The sequence below is a fragment of the Dendrobates tinctorius genome, unplaced genomic scaffold (assembly GCF_039654945.1).
Source record: "Dendrobates tinctorius isolate UK_male_01 unplaced genomic scaffold, ASM3965494v1 ptg000016l, whole genome shotgun sequence".
Lineage (NCBI taxonomy): Eukaryota > Metazoa > Chordata > Amphibia > Anura > Dendrobatidae > Dendrobates > Dendrobates tinctorius.
In genome coordinates this window covers 6949426-6973297 of record NW_027361684.1, presented here as the reverse complement: position 1 = coordinate 6973297, position 23872 = coordinate 6949426, and the positions used below count along the sequence as shown (strand labels likewise).

Here is a 23872-nt window from a genome sequence, read left to right as displayed (position 1 = left end):
CAGGGACGACAGTTAATATGGACAGTTAAGTGAATACAAATAGAAACTGGCAGTCTGGGTATAACGGAATGCTAAAGAAGGCATTGGTAAGATCAATAACTGTAAACCAAGCAGCATCCTGGGGTATTTGGGACAAAAGAGTATGTGGATTAGGCACCAGGTTTGAGAAACACTTTTACTGGTTCTACAGGCATTTTCCCTATATCATTTGGCCCTTTTGACAGGAGTTTAGATAGTATCTCTGAGAGGTATGGGGTGAGTCATTGATCCTCAGGCAATATTGGGGGTGGATCTGGGCCTATCAGGGCCATCATAACTGTAGGAAGGGCATGCAAAATACAGATTTTCTCACTGTCTTCATCTACATAGGGATTATATAACAAAAAAAAAAAAAAAAACATCTGACCATCATCTTGGAATTGTATTCAGGAGCGGAACTGCGATAATAAATCTCTCCCTAGTAAATTTACAGGGCATGTGGGAGAGATTACAAACTGAGCAGTAATGAGAATTAGCAGGGAGGGGCTGAGGAGCAGGGCTCCCACTAGCTGAAGTTGAGGGGGGGCAGAGTTTGCTGTGTGGGCTGAAGGGCACACTGTGTGCTCGCAGCTGCGGTGGGGGCTGGAGGCTGCTGTTTGCTCCTTTTTTTTTTTTTTTCTCTCTCCGTAGCTGGTAAATGGAAGGGGTGGACACTCAACCACTAGCAATGATAATAGGTGCCGTCAGCAGAGGTGGGGGCTGCGACTCTCGGTCTCCTTGTACAATTGTCATCTAGCAGGGAGACAACTTCTTTCAAATCATCACTTTTAACTATTTCCCTGACACATTAATATCAATCTTAGTTCCTTCTTTAATCAATCACATTCTTATACCACAGTCACTTTCTTGAACCATAAATCATCCCGTCCCTGTCATAAGACAATTTTTCCTTCTTCCACATAGCAATAAAAACAGAATTCACTTCCTCTGTTCTTCCTAACACCTTCGTCACACAATTCATGTGCAACAAGTTCCACCCAAACATCAAACTCACCCTCAACTCTTCAAAATCCCAAATCCATTTTCTAGAACCTACAGTCAAGCTCTAAGGTACATTCAGATCTGTTCAGACAATGAGGATAGAAAACTACAACTACTATCACGCCTATCCTCAAAAAGCCCTCTCTTGACCCATCCTCTGTATCCAGCTATCGCCCTATATCACTTCTCCCCTATGCCTCCAAGCTACTGGAACAACACGTCTACCTTGAACTGTCCTCCCATCTCTCTTCTTGCTCCTTCTTCGACCGCTTACAATCTGGCTTCCGGTCACACCACTCCACTGAAACTGCCCTTACTAAGGTCACCAATGACCTCTTAACCGCCAAGAGCAAGCGACACTACTCTGTCCTCCTCCTCCTGGACCTGTCGGCTGCCTTTGACACAGTGGACCATTCCCTATTACTACAGACCCTCTCATCTCTTGGCATCACAGACTTGGCCCTATCTTGGATCTCATCATACCTAACAGACCGGACATTCAGCGTCTCCCACTCACACACCACCTCCTCCCCTCGCCCCCTATCCGTCGGAGTCCCGCAAGGTTCAGTCCTTGGACCCCTGCTCTTCTCCATCTATACCTTCGGCTTGGGACAGCTCATAGAATCTCATGGCTTTCAGTATCACCTCTATGCTGATGACACACAGATCTACATCTCTGGACCAGATATCACCTCCCTACTAACCAGAATCCCTCAATGTCTGACTGCTATTACATCCTTCTTCTCCGCTAGATTTCTGAAACTTAACATGGACAAAACAGAATTCATCATCTTTCCCCCATCTCACGTGACCCCGTCTCCCGGTACTTTCCTGCACGCAACCTCCGATCCTCACAAGATCTCCTTCTCTACTCCCCTCTTATCTCCTCTTCCCACAATCGCATACAAGATTTCTCTCGTGCATCACTCTACTCTGGAACTCTCTACCACAACAAATCAGACTCTCACCTACCATCGAAACCTTCAAAAAGAGCCTGAAGACCCACCTCTTCCGACAAGCCTACAACCTGCAGTAACCACCGACCGACCAAACCGCTGCACGACCAGCTCTACCCTCGCCTACTGTATTCTCACCCATCCCTTGTAGATTGTGAGCCTTCGCGGGCAGGGTCCTCTCTCCTCCTGTACCAGTTATGACTTGTATTGTTTAACATTATTGTACTTGTTTTTATTATGAATACCCCTCCTCACATGTAAAGCGCCATGGAATAAATGGCGCTATAACAATAAATAATAATAATAATAATAATAATAATAATCACTCAGAAAAACATTGCAGACCTCCAACCCATATTCCACAGAGACCACAGACTGAAAGCAATATTCCCCGAACTGCCACTTCTCTCCTACAAACAGCCTCCCAACCTAAGGAATATCCTTGTCAGAAGTACCCTCACATCACCTTCAGAGACAGGCACAGTCCCTGTAACAGTAAGAAATGCAAGACCTGCCCCCACATATCACCAACAGATAAAGTCCCCATACCCAACACAAATCAGGACTATAAGATCATGGACTCTTTCTCATGTCCATCCTTCAATGTCGTGTACATGACACAGTGTACAAGGTGCAATGCAGGGACATACATCGGGGAAACTAAGCAAAAGCTACAAACAAGGATGAATCTGCACAGACATACGATAAAGACTGAGCTGGACACACCTGTAGGGATACACTTCTCTAGACCTGGACACAGCTTGGCAGATCTAAAAGTCCTAATATTGAAAGGTCATTTTTCATTTTTTTTTTTAATAGTGACAGAGAAAGGAAGATTTGGGAGTTTAAATTTATAAATATGTTCCAATCGCTAACAATAGGACTGAATTTGACACCTGGGTTCATGACTCATTACATGGACACAGTTCACACCTCCACAAGAAGGTCTTCAGATCTCTAATAGAACACTTGGTCCTCATCTGCATGTGTAACAAAAACCTTAATTTGATTTCCTTGGCCTGTCTATAGCTAGCATCATCTCATGTCCTGTTGTAATTCCTATTTAAATGTTGCCATCTTTTCTCAGTGATTCACTTGTAATCTAGCCTGATGAAGGGGCCGCCTGAGCCCTGAAAGCTTGCTTGCAAATATAATTTCTCTGGTTAGCCAATAAAGGTATCACACCTTGAATAATTACATCTATTTTTCTGGCTAACACGGTACCACAATTTTATTTTGTATTATACATGTGCCAAGCCACAAAATTCTTCTTTTCCTTCCACAGATTCTCTCATTTACAGCTAAATACCCTTACTTCAATTGTGCACAATACTGGAGCGGCCGTCTCAGTTTGTTCCACCGGGTCAATAATCCCCCTCTGGGATTGCCCAAAATTCGTGGTACTCAGTGAAAGGAGGAGGGCGTCTCAGACTATCCCTCCGGACACCTCTGGTTATATATATATATATATATATATCTATATATACCTGAGTTACTTATCCTACCCATCTTCGATCACATGACCACCCTGATAACTAACAGTGAATTCAGGAATTCAGGATATTTTGACTATAAAGAGAGCCACAATCACTGGTCAATCCGGGGTGTCCGTCCCTTATGAGGTACGGTTCGAGCACTGGGCCCCCAACGGGACTACACCTCTATATGACTCCACCCATGAATCACCCCACCAGGGGACAAACCTCAGATCCTCTTTGCAGCAACAAGCACAGGAAAACCACACCAACGGTCAGTCTGAACAGTATAACTGCCAACTTACCGTGGTCGTGGGGGGTGATCAGTCCCAATTTTCCAGCACCTGTGTCCGCTCCGAGGGTCCTTTGTCTTGTTGTCCTCCGGGGGGGCAGAGGCGTCCCTATTCAGGGGCCCCACGTTGTGCGCCAAGCTGATAAGGAGAGAGTTAAATTAACCCTTCACGGTTGAGCCAGTGATTTCCAAATTATTCCAGTGTTGCTAGCAACTCAAATGACCACACGGAGACGGGGTCTCTGTACGGGAGGATCGAGGCAGATCACTAAGCCCCTTTATTTTAGTCACATCTTTTATAATCTTTTGCTTAATTATGCACGGTCCTCAAGTACCAATAGCATCTTTTCACTTTATAAGCCAATAATATTGCAAGAAAACCGGAAACTACATATATGTCGGTATCCAAATAGAAAGTAGTATAATGGCATATTCAGAGCAATACACTCCCCCCCCCCCCCCCCCAGCCCCTTATCTTGCACCTGATGGAAACAGTCTGGTTTCATGACAGGCCATGCCAATTATAAAAATTTATCTTACAACAACAAAAACGGAGAAACGAAACCTTACATTGAATGGATAAAACGAGACTTCAACTCTGATTTTAGTATTAACCCTTAACACCAATAATAATATGGAAAATTCGAAAGACCAAAACATTATGCCCCCTTATTTGCTATTGGCTTGTTTAACCAGCTTGCAGTGCGATGCGTGAATTCAAGTCGGTCTTCCTTCTAGTTTCACTGATATAGGGGTGATAAGGAGAACTTGATAGGGACCGTCATACAAGGGTTCTAGTCCGTGCTTCCTGACATGCCTCTTCACGACTACCAAATCAGCAGGCTTCAGGTTATAACAGGTGTCGGTTTCTGCTGAATCTGGAAAAGAAAACTAGAACATGGGCGTTAGCAAGATTTTTACTAAGCTGAATAACATATTGAACAGCACGGTCAGTTTCTTCTGATAACTGGTGAGGCTGGAAATTCGCAACTGGGGGCCTAGCACCAAACAATATCTCATATGGGGACAGACCATATTTTGTAATAGGGGTAGTACGAATGTGGTATAGTACAATGGGTAGGAGCTCGGCCATGGAGCCGTAGTCTCCTGCATCATTTTGGTCAGTTGTCCCCTCAGTGTGCCGTTCAGCCTCTCAACTTTCCCACTGGATTGTGGGTGGTACAGAGTATGGAGGGCTACAGTGGATCCAAGCATTGTCAGAACTTCTTGGTACACATTAAAATAAAAGGCCAGATCTTGATCACTTTCAACAACTTCTGGAACCCCATATCTGCATCACCAGTTTCTTCGCTGTGGTCTTTGCAGTCATATTGGTAACGGAATGCTTCCGGCCAACTGGAGAACCGGGGCCCAGTAGAATTTTTGCACCAGTGCGAGGGCCTGATTCTTTCTTCGATGTGCAGGTCCATGTGCCCATGTGGTAATAGCAGGGTACATCCGCTTAGGGAGACACACAAGTCGGTCCTTTTTCCAGAGACCATTATCCATACGTGCTCCATCAGTCTTCCATTGCTTCACCTCTTCCTTTGGAGACATTCTCTGCATCGTCATTAAGCGGTCTTGCAGGGTCCGACAGAAAACTTCAGTCTGTTGTAGATCTTCAGGTTCTTGTAGGGTCAGTGCTTCTTGTAACTTTTTACGCTGAGAGCGTATGGTCACCATAGTTGGTATGGTTGGTTCAACAGGTAAAAGAGCGGCGGCTTTTGCTTGCATATCTGCAAATGCGTTGCCAACAGTCTATGGACTGGTCCTAGGACCGTGTGCCTTAACTTTGATAATGGCCACCTGAGTAGGTAATTTGAGTCCATTAGGGTTTTAACAGCTTCAGCATTTTTCACTGGAGTTCCGGCAGTAGTAATAAACCCTCGATTGGCCCAGAGAGCCCCAAAATCGTGAGCAATACCAAATGCATACCGTGAGTCCGTGTATATATTAGCCCGTCTGTTCTTGGCCAAAGTACATGCAGTAGACAGAGCCTGGAGTTCTGCTTCTTGTGCTGACTGTGAGGGTGGGAGTGCAGCTGCGTGCACTACAGTGTCCTCTGTGTTAACAGCATATCCCGTGTGGAGTCTACCAAACTCGTCAGCATATCTTGAACCATCAGTGTATAACACCAGATCAGGATTTGGGAGTGAATTCTCACTGACATTTGGTGGAGTAGCTGTTTCTTCTATCAGAAGTTGGGAACAATCATATTGGAGGTAATCCTCATCACTGCCATCTTTCCTTATAGTTCATTATACCATCTTTCAAGGCATTGTAAAGGGGTTGCATTATGCGGGATGCATCCGGTATCCACTGACAAAAATAAGTGCATAGTCCAAGAAAACGCTGGAGTTCAGTTTAATCTAGTTTCATCTTTTGGGAAAGGAAGGGAGCTGACAGCTATTTTTCTTTCTTCTGCGAGGTGTCTGGCACCCTGAAGGAGACAGTGACTCAAGAATATCACTTGACCAAGGCAGAACTGAAGTCTCGAGGCCGAAACCCGACAGTTCAGTGCTGACAGATAATTAAGGAGGCTACCAATGGCAGCAATGGCAAAAGACACCTGCTCATATTTTTTGCAAACTGGTTGGGACTGTTTTGGGCCCCTTGTGGCATAACTGTGGGAAAGGCATGCAAAATACAGATTTCCTCACTGTCTTCATCTACATAGGGATTATATAACGTAAGAGCCATCTGACCATCATCTTGGAATTGTATTCTGGAGCGGAACTGTGATAATAAATCTGCCCCTAGTAAATTTACAGGACATGTGGGAGAGATTACAAACTGAGCAGTAACCTCGGGGAAGGGTTTTATGGGGTTTATAAAAGTATATTAATTGGGACTGCCATCTACTCCGATTAAAATAGCAGGGGAATGAAAATGTCTATAAAAGTGTCCGAATCGGGCACAGCGCCAGAATTGCTGACGAGAATTAGCAGGGTTCCCAGTCATAGGATTGGAAGAGATATTGGAGCGCGGGAGCTGGAGTTTGATGGTGAGCTGTGTGTTCACAGCTGCAGTGGGGGCGATGGGAGGGGGCTGGAGCAGCTACGGCTGCTAGTTTTTTTTTTTCTCTCTGCTGAACAGAGCGGGTTAAAGTCTTCTGAAAACTTTTTTTTTTTTCTCTGGATCTGGTAAATGGAAAGGGGTGGATACTCATAACCACTAGCAATATTAGGCATAACGGGGACTAAGGCTGGCGGCGGTGGCTGATAATAGATACCGTGAGCGTTTAACAAAGAAAAGGTGGGGGCTGCGACTCGGTCTCCTTGTACAATTGTCATCTAGCAGGGAGACCTTCTTTCAAATCATTCTTAACTATTTATCTGCCTGACACATTAGTCTCTATCAGTTTCTTCTTAACCAATCACTTTCTCACAACACAGTCACTTTCTTGAGCCACAATACATCCAGTCCTTGCCATAATAATAAACAATTTTTCCTTCTTCAACATAGCGTAACAGAAACAATCAGAATTCACTTTCTCTGTTCTTCCTAACACTTTCGTCACACAATTCATGTGCCAAGCCACAAAATTCTTTTCCTTCCACGGATTCTCTCATTTAGAGCTAAATATCCTTCAGTTGTGCACAGATCTGGAGCGGCCGTTTCAGTCTGTTCCACCGGGTCAACCCCCTCTGGGAAGCCCAAAATTCATTGCGGTACTCAGTGGAAGGAGGAGGGCGTCTCAGACTATCCCTCCGGACACCTCTGGTTATATATACCTGAGTTACGTATCCTACCCAGTCTTCGATCACTTCACCACGCCTGACTCTAACAGTGAATTCAGGACTTCAGGATATTTTGACTATAAAGAGAGCCACAATCACTGGTCTATCCGGGGTGTCCGTCCCTTATGAGGTACGGTTCGAGCACTGGGCCCCCAACGGGACTGCACCTCTATATGATTCCACCCATGAATCACCCCACCACGAGGACAAACCTCAGATCCTCTTTGCAGCAACAAGCACAGGAAAACCACACCAACGGTCAGTCTGAACAGTATAACTGCCAACTTACCGTGGTTGTCGTGGGGGATGATCAGTCCCAATTTTCCAGCACCTGTGTCCACTCCGAGGGTCCTTTGTCTTGCTGTCCTCCGGGGGCAGAGGCGTCCCCACGTTGGGCACCAGCTGTCGGGGTAGCTATTGAGGGAGGGCTAAATTAACCCTTCACGGTTGAGCCAGTGATGTCCAAATTAATCCACAGAGTGTTGCTAGCAACTCAAATGACCACACGGAGACGGGGGTCTCTGTACGGGAGGATCGAGACAGATCACCAAGCCCCTTTATTTTAGTCACTTCTTTTATAATCTTTTGCTTAATTATGCGAAGTTCTCAACTACCTATAGCATCATTTCACTTTGTAAGCCAATAATATTGGCAGAAAACCGGAAACTATTTATATGTCCGTATCCAAATAGCACAGAAAGCAATATAATGGCATATTCTTCAGAGTTTTACACCACCGCCTCTCTTATCTTGCACCTGATGGGAAGTCTGGTTTCATAACAGCCCATGCCAATTACAAAAATTTATGTTACAGCAACAAAAACGGAGAAACGAAACCTTCAGGAAATGGACAAAACGAAACTTCAGCTCTGATTTTAGTTTTAACCCTTCACATTGTATTTATTGATACTTTTCTATCTACTTATTGTATTCTATTGAGTATAAATAAAAAAATCTTATATTTTATACATTGCTCTTGATTCCATTTTTCCTTTGGTTTTGTTATAGCTTTAATGGATGAGACTCATTATTGACACCCGTTTTTGTGGTATTTGATCTTTAGGTTGGTTTGCATATATGAATCAGGTCGGGTCTTCCAAGAATGGTCCATGATTTATGGATGTGTGAAATAGGCCTAAGGGAGGCAGCGAACGAAATCGGGGACAAAGACCACAGCCAGTTCTGTTATCTCCTCCGCTTTATATCTTGCAGTGACCTCAGGACCCCTCTTCCACAATCAGGAATGATACGTGGCCACCAATTATCACATCATTGTCTTTTATATTGTATATTAGTTGGGTGGTTGCACGTGTAATTACATCATGGGCCATATCAGAAAAGGTTTCATCCCAATATTGTCTTCATGACCGATGTTTACCTCTGGAGAATAAAGACTTGGTTTGGCTAGTTCGTTCCTGCTAGTATGTGAAGCCATGTACATAGTCATAGGCACATGTCGCATGTAACCGCACACATCTGGCACTTATATTTATAGTGGTAGTTCTTTTGGCCCATTCAGACAAGTCAATAACCGTGAAACAAGCATGTGTAGGAACGCACTTTTCCAAACCTTTACCTGTGTAAACACAACAAGTGTCAACTACAAAATGACGATCGTTCTCTACGCCTAGAATGTTCCTTGGCCGGTGTTAATACTTTAGTTTAAAAAACACACAATGGGCCGTCTAAAGCAGCCATTAGGGTATACTCACATGCAGCAGTTTTCCTGTGTTTTTCTCCACAGGAAAAATGCACTTGCCCGGAAAATACAGCAGTAATTCCGCATTAAAACGTGTCTTGGTGGGTGTTTTTTTGCAGCTCATCCTCATTGTTATCAACCAGAAATAATTCGCATGCACGTCAGGTCAATAAATTTAGAGGAAAAAAAAATGAGTTAAAGGGGTCTTCCCATCTCCAAGATCATATACCAATAACGTAGTCATTATAATATTAGCAGATACATCCAATTAGAAATGTAGTATAGTTTTTCTGATTCGCTGTCTTGTTCCTCATGTGCAGGACCTTAGGTATCCATGGTTATGACTAGTGTTGAGCGATACCGTCCGATACTTAAAAGTATCGTATCGGATGGTATCGGCCGATCTAAAAAAAAATATCGGGTATCGCCGATTCCGATACCGGAAGTCCCATTCAAGTCTATGGGACTTCGGTATCGGAATAAGAAAAACCCTATTTTTGCCTTGTACAGCCTCTCTGGGGTCTGTACGGGCCTTTCGGGGGGCTCTGCCGGGGGTCTGTGCAGGCTCCGGTGGTCTGTGCAGGCTCCGGTGGTCTGTGCAGGCCTGCCGGGGGCTGTGCCGGCCTGCCGGTGGTCTGTCCAGGCTCCGGGGGTCTGTGCCGGCCTGCCGGTGGTCTGTGCAGGCTCCGGGGGTCTGTGCCAGCCTGCCGGGGGGGCTGTGCCGGCCTGCCGGTGGTCTGTGCCGGCCTGCCGGGGAGCTGTGCAGGCTCCGGTGGTCTGTGCCGGCCTGCCGGGGGGCTGTGCCGGCCTGCCGGTGGGCTGTGCAGGCTCCGGGGGTCTGTGCAGGCATCGTCCGATGGGACTACAAGTCCCATCGGGCGATGCCTGCTACCATGACAGTGATTGACACATTAGCCAATGATAGGACAGTAGTAGTCCCATCATCCGGCTAATGTGTTGAATGTAAAAAAAAAAAAAAAATTTACATGCTACATACATACAACATGCATACTACATATATACTACATGCAACATGCATACTACATACATGCTACATACTACATGCATGCTACATACTACATACATAATACATATATACTACATGCATGCAACATACATACAACATATATACTACATGCATGCAACATGCATACTACATATATACTATATATACTACATGTAACATACATACTACATATATACTACATGCTATATACATGCAACATACATACTACATACATACTACATACATATATACTACATGCATGCAACATACATATATACTACATACAATACATACATATAGACATACAGTACATATAACATAGAGTAGATACTCACCGTCACTTGTCACTTTGATCCCCGAAGCCATTGTCCCCTTGAGGAATAAATATCAAAATAAAAAACACCAATATACTTACCCCGATCCGCAGAAGTCCACGAGGGTCCTACGTCCATCTTGCGTGGAGAACAGCAGCATCAGCTGATGCTACCGTTCTCTACCAGATCCAGGAATACAATGACGGAAGGTAGGTATCCTTCCGCACTGTATTCCTCCACCACTTTAAAGAAAAAAAAAAAAGTCCCTAGTCTCACTTTATGCCATTGCTGCGTGGGAAATTCAAAGTGACAAGTGACGGTGAGTATGTACTCTGTTATATGTACTGTATGTCTATATGTATGTATTGTATGTAGTATATAGGTATGTTGCATGCATGTAGTATATATGCAGTATATATGTAGTATGCATGTTGCATGTGGTATATATGTAGTATGTATGTAGCATGTATGTAGTATGTATGTTGCATGTATGTAGCATGTAGTGTGTATGTATGTAGCATGTATGTAGTATGTATGTAGCATGTAGTGTGTATGTTGCATGTATGTAGCATGTAGTATATATGTAGTATGTATGTTACATGTAGTATACAGTGCCTACAAGTAGTATTCAACCCCCTGCAGATTTAGCAGGTTTACACATTCGGAATTAACTTGGCATTGTGACATTTGGACTGTAGATCAGCCTGGAAGTGTGAAATGCACTGCAGCAAAAAAGAATGTTATTTCTTTTATTATTTTTTTTTTTTACATTGTGAAAAGTTTATTCAGAGGGTCATTTATTATTCAACCCCTCAAACCACAAGACTTCTGTTTGGTTCCCCTAAAGTATTAAGAAGTATTTCAGGCACAAAGAACAATGAGCTTCACATGTTTGGATTAATTATCTCTTTTTCCAGCCTTTTCTGACTAATTAAGACCCTCCCCAAACTTCTGAACAGCACTCATACTTGGTCAACATGGGAAAGACAAAGGAGCATTCCAAGGCCATCAGAGACAAGATCGTGGAGGGTCACAAGGCTGGCAAGGGGTACAAAACCCATTCCAAGGAGTTGGGCCTACCTGTCTCCACTGTTGGGAGCATCATCCGGAAGTGGAAGGCTTATGGAACTACTGTTAGCCTTCCACGGCCTGGACAGCCTTTGAAAGTTTCCACCCGTGCCGAGGCCAGGCTTGTCCGAAGAGTCAAGGCTAACCCAAGGACAACAAGGAAGGAGCTCCGGGAAGATCTCATGGCAGTGGGGACATTGGTTTCAGTCAATACCATAAGTAACATACTCCACCGCAATGGTCTCCGTTCCAGACGAGCCCGTAAGGTACCTTTACTTTCAAAGCGTCATGTCAAGGCTCGTCTACAGTTTGCTCATGATCACTTGGAGGACTCTGAGACAGACTGGTTCAAGGTTCTCTGGTCTGATGAGACCAAGATCGAGATCTTTGGTGCCAACCACACACGTGACGTTTGGAGACTGGATGGCACTGCATACGACCCCAAGAATACCATCCCTACAGTCAAGCATGGTGGTGGCAGCATCATGCTGTGAGGCTGTTTCTCAGCCAAGGGGCCTGGCCATCTTGTCCGCATCCATGGGAAGATGGATAGCACGGCCTACCTGGAGATTTTGGCCAAGAACCTCCGCACCTCCATCATGGATCTTAAGATGGGTCGTCATTTCATCTTCCAACAAGACAACGACCCAAAGCACACAGCCAAGAAAACCAAGGCCTGGTTCCAGAGGGAAAAAATCAAGGTGTTGCAGTGGCCTAGTCAGTCTCCTGACCTTAACCCAATTGAAAACTTGTGGAAGGAGATCAAGATTAACCCCTTCACCCCCAAGGGTGGTTTGCATGTTCATGACCGGGCCAATTTTTACAATTCTGACCACTGTACCTTTTTGAGGTCATAACTCTGGAACGCTTCTATGGATCCCGGTGATTCTGACATTGTTTTCTCGTGACATATTGTACTTCATGTTAGTGGTAAAATTTCATTCAAATAACTTGCGTTTATTTGTGAAAAAAACGGAAATTTGGCAAAAATTTTGAAAATTTCGCAATTTTCCAACTTTGAATTTTTATGCCCTTAAATCACAGAGATACGGCACACAAAAAACTTGATAACTAACATTTCCCACATGTTTACTTTACATCAGCACAATTTTGGAACCAAAATTTTTTTTTGTTAGGAAGTTATAAGGGTTAAAAGTTGACCAGCGATTTCTCATTTTTACAACACCATTTTATTTTTAGGACCACATCACATTTGAAGCCACTTTGAGGGGTCTATATGATAGAAAATACCCAAAAGTGACACCATTCTAAAAACTGCACCCCTTAAGGTGCTCAAAATCACATTCAAGAAGTTTATTAACCCTTTAGGTGCGTCACAGGAATTTTTTTGAATATTTAAAAAAAAATGAACATCTAACTTTTTTTCACAAAAAAAATACTTCAGGTTCAATTTTTTTATTTTACCAAGGGTAACAGGAGAAATTGGACTGCAAAAGTTATTGTGCAATTTGTCCTGAGTACGCTGATACCTGATTTGTGGGGGGGAACGACTGTTTCGGCGCATGGCAGAGCTCAGAATGGAAGGAGCGCCGTTTGACTTTTTCAATGCAAAATTGGCTGGAATTCAGATCGGACGCCATGTCACGTTTGGGGAGTCCCTGATGTACCTAAACAGTGGAAACCCCCTACAAGTGACCCCATTTTGGAAACTAGACCCCCCAAGGAACTTATCTAGATATGTGGTGAGAACTTTGAACCCACAAGGGCTTTACAGAAGTTTATAACGTACAGCGGTACAATTAAAAAAATCATATTTTTTCCACAAAAATGATCTTTTCACCCCAATTTTTATTTTCCCAAGGGTAACAGGACCCTAAAAGTTATTGTGCAATTTGTCCTGAGTATGCTAATACCCCACATGTGGGGGTAAACCACTATTTGGGCGCATGGCAGAGCTCGGAAGGGAAGCAGCACCATTTGACATTTTTGGCTGGAATTGAGATCGGACATCATGTCGCGATTGGAAAACCCCTGATGTACCAAAACAGTGGAAACCCCCCACAAATGACACCATTTTGGAAACTAGACCCCCTAAGGAACTTATCTAGATGTGTGGTGAGAACTTTGAACCCCCAAGGGCTTCACAGAAGTTTATAACATAAAGCCGTACAATTAAAAAATCATATTTTTTCCACAAAAATGATCTTTTCATCCTCAATTCTTATTTTTCCAAGGGTAACAGCACCCTAAAAGTTATTGTGCAATTTGTCCTGAGTACGCTGATACCCCACATGTGGGGGTAAACCACTATTTGGGCGCATGGCAGAGCTCGGAAGGGAAGCAGCGCCATTTGACGTTTTTGGCTGGAATTGAGATCGGACACCATGTCGCGATTGGAAAACCCCTGATGTACCTAAACAGTGGAAACCCCCCACAAATGACACCATTTTGGAAACTAGACCCCCCAAGGAACTTATCTAGATGTGTGGTGAGCACTTTGAACCCCCCAGTGCTTCACAGAAGTTTATAACGCCCGGGCGTGAAAATAAAAAATTCGTATTTTTTCCACAAACATGATGTTTTAGTCACCATTTTTTATTTTCCCAAGGGTAACAGGAGAAATTGGACCCCAAAAGTTGTTGTCAAATTTGTCCTGAGTATGCTGATACCCCATATGTGGGAGAAAACTACTGTATGGGCACACGTCGGGGATCGGAAGGGAAGTAGTGACGTTTTGGAATGCAGACATTGATGGAATGGTCTGCGGGTGTCATGTTGCCTTTGGAGAGCCCCTAATGTACCTAAACAGTGGAAACTCCCCACAAATGACCCCATTTTGAAAACTAGACCCCCTAAGGAACTTATCTAGATGTGAGGTGAGCACTTTGAACCCCCAAGGGCTTCACAGAAGTTTATAATGCCAGGGCATGAAAATAAAAAAATCGTATTTTTTCCACAAACATGATCAATTATTCCCCAATTTTTTTATTTTCCCAAGGGTGACAGGAGAAATTGAACCCCAAAAGTTGTTGTCCAATTTGTCCTGAGTAAGCTGACACCCCATATGTGGGAGAAAACTACTGTATGGACACACGTCAGGGCTCGGAAGGGAAGTAGTGACGTTTTGGAATGCAGACTTTGATGGAATGGTCTGCGGGTGTCATGTTGCCTTTGGAGAGCCCCTAATGTACCTAAACAGTGGAAATTCCCCATAAATGACCCCATTTTGGAAACGAGAACCCCTAAGGAACTTATCTAGATGTGTGGTGAGCACTTTGAACCCCCAAGGGCTTCACAGAAGTTTATAATGCCCGGGCATGAAAATAAAAAAATCGTATTTTTTCCATAAACATGATCAATTAGTCCCGAATTTTTTCATTTTCCCAAGGGTAACAGGAGAAATTGGACCGCAAAAGTTGTTGTCCAATTTGTCCTGAGTACGCTGACACCCCATATGTGGGAGAAAACTACTGTATGGGCACACGTCGGGTCTCGGAAGGGAAGTAGTGACGTTTTGGAATGCAGACTTTGATGGAATGGTCTGCAGGTGTCATGTGCGTTTGGAGAGCCCCTGATGTACCTAAACTATTGAAACTCCCAACAAGTGACCCCATTTTGGACACTAGACCCCCCCACGGAACTTATCTAGATGTGTGGTGAGCACTTTGAACCCCCAAGTGCTTCACAGACGTTTATAACGCTCGGACGTGAAAATAAAAAAATCATTTTTTTCCACAAAAATGATATTTTTGCCCCCAATTTTTTATTTTCCTAAGGGTAACAGGAGAAATTGGACCCCATAAATTGTTTTGCAATTTGTCCTGAGTAGGCTGATACCCTACATGTGGGGGTAAAACACTGTTTGGGAGCATGGCAGAGCTTGGAAGGGAAGGAGCACCATAGGACTTTTTCAACTCAGAATTGGCTGGAATTGAGATCAGACGCAATGTTGCATTTGGAGAGCCCCTGATGTGCCCAAACAGTGGAAACCCCCAATTCTAACTCCAATCCGAACCCCAACACACCTCTAACCCTAATCTCAGCCCTAACCCAAGCCCTAACCCTAGCCCTAACCCTAATGGAAAAATGGAAATAAATACATTTTTTAAATTTTATTATTTTTCCCTAACTAAGGGGGTGATAACGGGGGGTTTGATTTACTATTTATGGCGGTTTTTATTTTTGGCAGCTGTCGCACGCTAAAAGACGCTTTTTATTGTAAAAATAGTTTTTGCATCACCACATATTGAGAGCTATAATTTTTCCGTATTTTGACCCACCGAGTCATTTGAGGTCTTATTTTTTGCGGGACGAGTTGACGTTTTTATTGGTACCATTTTCGGGCACGTGACATTTTTTGATCGCTTTTTATTCCGATTTTTGGGACGCAGAATGAACAAAAACCAGCATTTCATGAATTTCTTTTGGGGGAGTGCGTTTACACCGTTCCGCGTGCGGTAAAATTGATAAAGCAGTTTTATTCTTCGGGTCAGTACGGTTACAGCGATACCTCATTTAGGTCGTTTTTTTATGTTTTGGCGCTTTTATGCAATGAAAACTATTTTATATAAAAAATAATTATTTTTGCATCGCTTTATTCTGCGAGCTATAACTTTTTTATTTTTTCGCTGATGATGCTGTGTGGCAGCTCGTTTTTTGCGGGACAAGATGACGTTTTCAGCGGTACCATGGATATTTATATGCGTCTTTTTGATCGCGCGTTATTACACTTTTTGTTTGGCGGTATGATAATAAATCATTATTTTTTGCTTCATTTTTTATTTTTAATTTTTTAGGGGTTCACTAAAGGGGTTAACTAATGGGACAGTTTTATAGGGCGGGTCGTTACGGACGCGGCGATACCTAATATGTGTACTTTTATTGTTTTGGGTTTTTTTTATTTTCAAAAAATGAATTTATTGGGGAATATTTTTTTTTTTTTTTTACTAATTTATTTGGCGATTTTTTTAAAATTATTTTTCCTTTTTTTTAAAAATTTTTTTACTTTATTACATAGTCCCAGGTGGGACATCACTGTCCTGTGACAGATCGCTGATCTGTCACATCACAGATCACTGTGACAGATCAGCAATCTGTCACAGGCAGTGCACAAGGCTTCCTCATGCCTGCGCTTTGCAGGCACTGAGGAAGCCAGCTTCCTCCAGGCCCCCGAAGGCCCCCGTCGCCATCTTGGATCCGGGGGCCTGGAGGAAAGGAGTCCCCCGCAGCAGCGCTGCACATTGCGCTGCCGTGGGGGGCTCAGGGAAGCACGGAGGGAGCCCCCTCCCTGCCGATGCTTCCCTTTAACTCCCGGTACACCGCGATCATGTTTGATCGCGGTGTGCAAGGGGTTAACGTGTCGGGGGCGGTCCGTGACCGCCCCTGACACATAGTGCCGGGTGTCAGCTGTGATAATCAGCTGACACCCGGCCGCGATCAGCGGCGCTCACCACGTGGGCGCCGCTGATCGCGCTAGACGTACTATCCCGTCCATGGGCATAGGGGCCCGGGTCCCATGGACGGGATAGTACGTCTGATGTCAGGAAGGGGTTAAAGTCCACATGAGACACCCAAAGAACCTAGATAACTTGGAGAAGATCTGCATGGAGGAGTGGGCCAAGATAACTCCAGAGACCTGTGCCGGCCTGATCAGGTCTTATAAAAGACGATTATTAGCTGTAATTGCAAACAAGGGTTATTCCACAAAATAGTAAACCTAGGGGTTGAATAATAATTGACCCACACTTTTATGTTGAAAATTTGTTAAAATTTAACTGAGCAACATAACTTGTTGGTTTGGAAGATTTATGCATCTGTTAATAAATCCTGCTTTTGTTTGAAGTTTGCAGACTCTAACTTATTTGCATCTTATCAAACCTGCTAAATCTGCAGGGGGTTGAATACTACTTGTAGACACTATATATAGTATATATGTAGTATGCATGTTGCATGCATGTAGTATATATGTTGTATGTTGCATGCATGTAGTATATATGTATTATGTATGTTGCATGTATGTAGCATGTAGTATATATGTAGTATGTTACATGTAGTATATATAGTATATATGTAGTATGCATGTAGTATATATGTTGTATGTATGTAGTATGTATGTTACATGTAGTATATATAGTATATATGTAGTATGCATGTTGCATGCATGTAGTATATATGTTGTATGTATGTTGCATGCATGTAGTATATATGTATTATGTATGTAGCATGCATGTAGTATGTAGCATGTATGTAGTATGCATGTTGCATGTAGTATATATGTAGTATGCATGTTGTATGTATGTAGCATGTAAATTTTTTTTTTTTTTTTTTTACATTCAACACAGTAGCCGGATGATGGGACTACTACTGTCCCATCATTGGCTAATGTGTCAATCACTGTCATGGTAGCAGGCATCGCCCGATGGGACTTGAGGTCCCATCGGACGATGCCTGCACAGCCCCCCGGCAGGCCGGCACAGCCCCCCGGCAGGCCGGCACAGACCCCCGGAGCCTGCACAGACCACCGGCAGGCCGGCACAGCCCCCCCGGCAGGCCGGCACAGACCCCCGGAGCCTGCACAGACCACCGGCAGGCCGGCACAGACCCCCGGACAGTCGGCACAGCCCCCCCGAAGGCCCGAACTGCCGGCGCATCATGATGAGCACAGACAGCGCATCATGATGACGTCATTTCGGCAGCCAATCAGAGCCACAAAAGTGGCTCATTGCATTTTGGACTTCCGATTCCGGTATCCGATACGAAAAAAGTATCGGTACTCGGTATCGGAATTCCGATACGGCAAATATCGGCCGATACCCGATACTTGCGGTATCGGAAAGCTCAACACTAGTTATGACCAATAGCAATTAGTTAACTGTCACTATATCAGTGGCCTTAACCATAGATACCTAATGTCCTGCAATGCCTGCACATAAGAGACATAGCAGTATTTGCTAATATTGTTATTATTACATGCAAAGAGAAGAGGTCGCACTCATCGAGATGGAAGTTTCACTGATTCATTGACATATCATGAACATGTCAAGTCGGGGGAGTGACATAAGGAGTGCAAGAAAGGCTGACAACGGCCGTTTCGCGCTGCTCGAGCGCTTCAACGGGTCAAACAGTGGGGGGAAGTGCCGGGTTCATATGGAAATCACATCACTCCGTACCTCCTCCCTCCACAGCTGCTGTCTAAGTGACATTAGTGAATTAAAAACATGCTGAGATGCATTACAACATACAAAAGCATAAATACAACTTACTGCACAAGCAGAAAAATGGTTACATCGAGAGATAAATTACAATGCATATTCATATATCGAAGACTACTGTTATTTTCATATGTCGAAAACTATTTTTTTCCTTTTTCTTATGGAAAACATCTACAATCATATGTATCCAGAGACCAAACTGTCTCACTATTATTGTATTGAACCATTAATATACCGTATTTTCCGCTTTGTAAGACGCACTTTTTTTCCCCAAAATTTGGGGGGAAAACAGGGGTGCGTCTTACAAAGCGGACATGCCTTACCTAGACTGTGATCGGGGGCGTCCGGCGGTTGCTGGCCGCTGCTGCGGGTGTGTCCGGTGCCGCGTTGTGTTCCCGTTGATGCCCGGGGCTCTGCCAACATTGTGCGACAGGCCAGAGCCCCGGCATTTCCTCGGTTCCCTGTGTGCCGGTAAAAAGATGGCCGCCGGCGCGTGCGCAGATGGGATCTCGGGACCCAGTTCTCGAGAGATGAGATTTGAAATCTCATCTCTCGGGAGCTGGGTCCCGAGATCCCATCTGCGCACGCGCCGGCGGCCATTTTCCCTGGGTTCCCTGTGTGCGCGCGGTGGTGCCTGCAAAAAAATGGCCGCCGCGCGTGCGCAGATGGGATCTCGGGACCCAGCTCTCGAGAGATGAGATTTCAGATCTCATCTCTCGAGAACTGGGTCCCGAGATCCCATCTGCGCACGCGCCGGCGGCCATTTTTTTTTTTTACCGGCACTTCAGCGCACGTCTACAGGGAACCAAGGAAATGCTTGGGCTCTGGTCTGTCGAACAATGTCGGCAGAGCCCCGGGCATCGATGGGCACACAACGCCGCACCGGAGGCACCCGCAGCACCGGCCTCCAACCGCCGGACAAGTGGAGAAACCTGACACCAGCACAAGACTCTGCAGCAGCAACGGCACACATCGGAGCCCCCCCTCATCCCTGAATGCGGCCTGCAGCATCACTCCACGCCTGCCTCCTCCAGCAGCGAGCCTGGGACCCCGCTACACCGCAGCCACCAACCCCGGTAAGCAATAAGATGCAAGGATTATAAGAGGCACCACCATTTTATTAAAAAATATTTTTTTCTTATTTTTCTCCTCAAAAATTGTGGTGCGTCTTATAATCCGGAGCGTCTTATAAAGCGAAAAATACGGTACTCACAAAAAAAATAAAAAAAAAAATTCCTGAAATGGAAAATGTAAATTGTGTGCAACTTAATATCTGTTTTTTTAGTTTTCTCATAAACTACTATGTACCTGCATAGCTGTATCTTATTATGGATAAACACAATAATGGACTATCAATGACAAATCTCAATCATAGGCGGACAAAAACCACTGCACCGAAAACGCACAATGTATATGTGCACGTATACTATGCAAACAAAAAACAAACAACAAGGCACTAAACGATTCAAATGCTACGGAAAAGAAAACCCACCAAATTCAAAAAGATGTCTTTGTCTCAAATATGTGGAAGTTCATCAAAGCTGCAATAAGAGACTCCAGAAAAAAGGTACCAACCAGAAAAGCCACATGTATACACATGTGACCTAGTTCTCCTATCAACTTCAAGGGAAATGAGGGAAAATATAAACTCCTTCATAAAAAAACAGCCATGTCTATTCTATCATTAAAACCCAGCGGACCTGTCGCCTGTGTATTCATAATCCACCTGGATTCTCGTTTTAATAAGATTTTATTTAAATGCCCTCCCTGCGGCGGTAAAACCACCTTCTCGATTCCTACAAAGGAGAGAACATTAGGGTCATTTCCATGTGCATCTCTTACATGGTTAATTAAACGTGGGACTCCTTTTCCCGTTCTAATGGACTTAAAATGCTCACGAAAACGAATGTATAGCGGACGTATGGTTTTGCCTATGTAGAAAAACTGACATGTGCAAAAAATCACAGACTACATGGTCTGTCTTACATGTGATCAAATCTGTGACTGTATGCGTGACCGCGCCCATGTGTAGTGTACGATCAGTACGATGAAATTTACAGTAAGGACAATGGCCACACCTATAATTCCCTTGTGGTGTTCCTTTACTCAGCCAAGTGTCACGCTTAGTGACGATCCGATTCTTAACCAGAATATCTCTAATTCTTGTACTCCGCTTACATGAGATGAGGGGCCCTCTAGATACTATATCGCTTAAATCCCTATCTTGTTCCAAAATGTGCCAATTTTTTCTAATTGCTGCTCGTATCTGACGATCCATGGGACTATATCAAAAACAGAAGGTAAATCTCTTCATTTTCGACTCTTATTTTTTAGAGGCACAACTCCTCTAACTTTATTACTGTACTGAGATTTTACTTTTTCAAGTGTGGTATCTAATAGAGCCTTAGGATATCCCCGTTGTCTGAACCTATTAATATAACTCTCTAGATTGTGTTTCAAAGCCCTCCAAGGTATTATTTAGACGGTGGACTCTCAAAAATTGACCATATATGGCAATGAATTGATGGTATGTGATGGATGGAAACTATCATAACGCAATATGGAATTGGTAGCCAAAAGTTTCCTGTAAACTGACGTGCAGATTTCATTATCCTTAACTTCCAACAAGACATCAAGAAATTCCAGCCGTGTCCCTCCAAAATTGTGTGTAAACAGCATGTTCATCTGGTTCACCTCATTTAGGTGACTGACAAACTTGTCAAAAGAATCTCTGGTGCCATCCCAGACAATGAACACGTCGTCCACATACCTGAGATACAGTCTAATATGTAGAAAAAAGTGTTTGGTATATTTTGGAACAAGATAGGGATTTAACCGACATAGTATCTAGAGGGCCCCTCATCTCATGTAAGCGGAGTACAAGAATTAGAGATATTCTGGTTAAGAATCGGATCGTCACTAAGCGTGACACTTGGCTGAGTAAAGGAACACCACAAGGGAATTATAGGTGTGGCCATTGTCCTTACTGTAAATTTCATCGTACTGATCGTACACTACACATGGGCGCGGTCACGCATACAGTCACAGATTTGATCACATGCAAGACAGACCATGTAGTCTATGTAATTTTTTGCACATGTCGGTTTTTCTACATAGGCAAAACCATACGTCCGCTATACATTCGTTTTCGTGAGCATTTTAAGTCCATTAGAACGGGAAAAGGAGTCCCACGTTTAATTAACCATGTAAGAGATGCACATGGAAATGACCCTAATGTTCTCTCCTTTGTAGGAATCGAGAAGGTGGTTTTACCGCCGCAAGGAGGGTATTTAAATAAAATCTTATTAAAACGAGAATCCAGGTGGATTATGAATACACAGGCGACAGGTCCGCTGGGTTTTAATGATAGAATAGACATGGCTGTTTTTTTATGAAGGAGTTTATATTTTCCCTCATTTCCCTTGAAGTTGATAGGAGAACTAGGTCACATGTGTATACATGTGGCTTTTCTGGTTGGTACCTTTTTTCTGGAGTCTCTTATTGCAGCTTTGATGAACTTCCACATATTTGAGACAAAGACAAAGACATCTTTTTGAATTTGGTGGGTTTTCTTTCCCGTAGCATTCGAATCGTTTAGTGACTTGTTGTTTGTTTTTTGTTTGCATAGTATACGTGCACATATACATTGTGCGTTTTCGGTGCAGCGGTTTTTGTCCGCCTATGATTGAGATTTGTCATTGATAGTCCATTATTGTGTTTATCCATAATAAGATACAGCTATGCAGGTACATAGTAGTTTATGAGAAAACTAAAAAAACAGATATTAAGTTGCACACAATTTACATTTTCCATTTCAGGAATTTTTTTTTATTTTTTTTTTATTTTTTTTGTGAGTATATTAATGGTTCAATACAATAATAGTGAGACAGTTTGGTCTCTGGATACATATGATTGTAGATGTTTTCCATAAGAAAAAGGAAAAAAATAGTTTTCGACATATGAAAATAACAGTAGTCTTCGATATATGAATATGCATTGTAATTTATCTCTCGATGTAACCATTTTTCTGCTTGTGCAGTAAGTTGTATTTATGCTTTTGTATGTTGTAATGCATCTCAGCATGTTTTTAATTCACTAATGTCACTTAGACAGCAGCTGTGGAGGGAGGAGGTACGGAGTGATGTGATTTCCATATGAACCCGGCACTTCCCCCCACTGTTTGACCCGTTGAAGTGCTCGAGCAGCGCGAAACGGCCGTTGTCAGCCTTTCTTGCACTCCTTATGTCACTCCGCCGACTTGACATGTTCATGATATGTCAATAAATCAGTGAAACTTCCATCTCGATGAGTGCGACCTCTTCTCTTTGCATGGATTCCCAGGATTGACTGTTTCCAGGTCTGGCACCCGAGATTCCCAGCTGTTGGGCTTCTGTATGCCGCACATCATTTGAAGTCACACGGTAACAGCGGTGCCGTCCGCTTTTTTTCTTGAGTATTGTTATTATTACACCTACTACATATTGGGAGAGGATCTTGGAGAAGGGAAGACCCCTTTGATAAGATTTTAGACAAGTCATTTCATTGAGACTATAAACTACTATAAAACGCTGCATTTTTTCACAAAACAAAAAAGGGGGAAAAAATGTAGTAAAAACGTAGCTTAGGTGAAGTTTACATATTGTGTATTTGGGAGGGGATTCCCTACGCAACATATGTCACGACGGACGGGTCTCCCGATTATATTTGGCACTGACTCTACATTACACTTTCAACTATATATCGGCATCCTGGATGTCGGTACAGTTGAAAGCAATGATGGAGGAGGGAGCGTTAGCTTACACTTCCTTTCCCATCATTCCCCCTTTGTGTCAGACTTTGCAGCGAGTGCATGTACTGAGATGTGCAGAGGATCTGAAGAGACTGGAGCAGTGGGGGAAAGAAGAGAGGTGAGTATTTATTCATTTAATATGGTGCCCATTATACTGTATGGAGCACCATGTGAGGCCCACTATAATGTAAGGAGCTCTTTTTGTGACGTCATACTGTATGGAGGGCTGTGTGGGGATTAGTTGAGGAATCGTACTGTGATGGGGTCACCATTCTATGTAGGGGGAATTAGAGGGAGGTTGGGTACAGTATGGTAATTATACTGTGCATGTGGAGGAATTC

The 23872-nt window shown here is 43.6% G+C and overlaps 1 protein-coding gene across 5 annotated transcripts in view; it reads left to right on the top strand.

The window, feature by feature from the left end:
- TTC19 (tetratricopeptide repeat domain 19) overlaps positions 1–8893 on the top strand; it is a 97640-nt gene extending 88747 nt beyond the window's left edge. For 4 of the 5 annotated variants that reach the window (XM_073565358.1, XM_073565361.1, XM_073565364.1 and 1 more), the window contains one exon: positions 8547–8893. The gene's annotated coding sequence lies outside the window, so the exon portion shown is untranslated. The remainder of the gene's footprint in view (positions 1–8546) is intronic. The other variant, XM_073565359.1, reaches the window with a different exon arrangement.
- The last annotated feature ends 14979 nt before the right edge of the window (positions 8894–23872 follow it).